Source organism: Nyctereutes procyonoides, unplaced genomic scaffold (genome assembly GCF_905146905.1).
Source record: "Nyctereutes procyonoides isolate TBG_1078 unplaced genomic scaffold, NYPRO_anot_genome, whole genome shotgun sequence".
Lineage (NCBI taxonomy): Eukaryota > Metazoa > Chordata > Mammalia > Carnivora > Canidae > Nyctereutes > Nyctereutes procyonoides.
Genome location: NW_026575052.1, coordinates 70,480,269 through 70,481,615, shown reverse-complemented (window position 1 = coordinate 70,481,615; position 1,347 = coordinate 70,480,269). Strand labels below are relative to the sequence as shown.

Genomic DNA, 1,347 nt, shown 5'->3' with positions numbered 1-1,347 from the left:
CAGAGCCACCTAGGTGCCCCTGCTAGTGGTAATTTAAGACAGTGTAGTTGCTTTGGAAGTTTGGCAGTTCCCCAAAATGGTAAACACATAGTTACCATAGGACCCAGCAATTTTTTGCTGGGTATATATCCAAGAGAACTGAAAACATATGTTCATTTAAAAACATGTATACAAATGTCCATAGCAGTATCATTAACAGCCAAAAAGAGGAAACAATCCAAATATCCCTACATTTTTAAAAAATGTAACATGTTCTTTCTCTTCAACCAGGTGGTAGAGCAGCCGCAGAGATACAGATCTTTGGAAAGACCTTGACAGGCAAGACCATCACCCGCAAGGTCCAGACCAGTGACACCACTGAGAACTTCAAAGCTAAAATCCAAGGCAGGGAGAGCATCTTACCTAATCAGCAACACATTATTATTATTATTATTATTATTATTATTATTATTATTATTTTGAGGAAACAGTTGGAGGATGTCCATGCACTCGGGCTATAATATCCAGAGAGAGTCCACCCTGCACTTGGGGCTTTGCCTGTGGAGTAGCACCCCTCAGCCTCCCTCCGCCAGCTCACCTAGAGATACAACTGCAACAAGATGATCTGCCCTAAGTGTCATGCTCACTGTCAACTGCCACAAGAAGTAAGGCCATACTGGCAACTTGCACCCCAAGAAGAAAGTCAAATAAACCCCCCATCTACTTTTCTTTTGCCCACAGGAGGCGTGAGGCTCAAGGCCCAAAAGGGCTTTAATAAAGTTTCTCTTTCATTGAAAAAAACATGTGGCATAACCTGATAAGATAATATTTTCTTTTTTTTTTAAAGATTTTATTTATTTATTCATAGAGACACACAGAGAGAGGCAGAGGAGAAGCAGGCATCATACAGAGAGAGCCTGCTATGGGACTCGATCCAGGGTCTCCAGGATCACACCCTGGGCTGCAGGCGGCGCTAAACCGCTGCGCCACCAGGGCTGCCCAAGATAATATTTTCAACAATAAAAAGGAATAAAATATGAACGCATGGTACAATATGGTTGAACTTTAAAGATACATTCAGTAAAAAAAAAAATCCTCCCCAAAACTAGTCACAAAGTGTCACACATTGCATGATTTAAAAAAAATATGAGTGTCTGGAATATGACTATAGACTGAATGTAAATCACTGGTTGCCAGGGGCTGGGGGTGTGGGTAGGCAGTGACTACTAATGGGAATACAGTTTCTTTTGGGAGTGATAAAAATGTTCTGAAATTAGATGATGCTGATCATCGTAGAACTCTGTAAGATACCAACACTCAATGGATTTGTACCTTAAACACCGTGAAATTTATAGTATGTGCATTAAG

The 1,347-nt window shown here is 40.8% G+C and overlaps 1 pseudogene; it reads left to right on the top strand.

Annotated features, from left to right (window-relative positions):
* The first annotated feature begins 266 nt into the window (after positions 1-266).
* Positions 267-690, top strand: LOC129513949 (ubiquitin-60S ribosomal protein L40-like; annotated as a pseudogene).
* Positions 691-1,347: the final 657 nt, after the last annotated feature.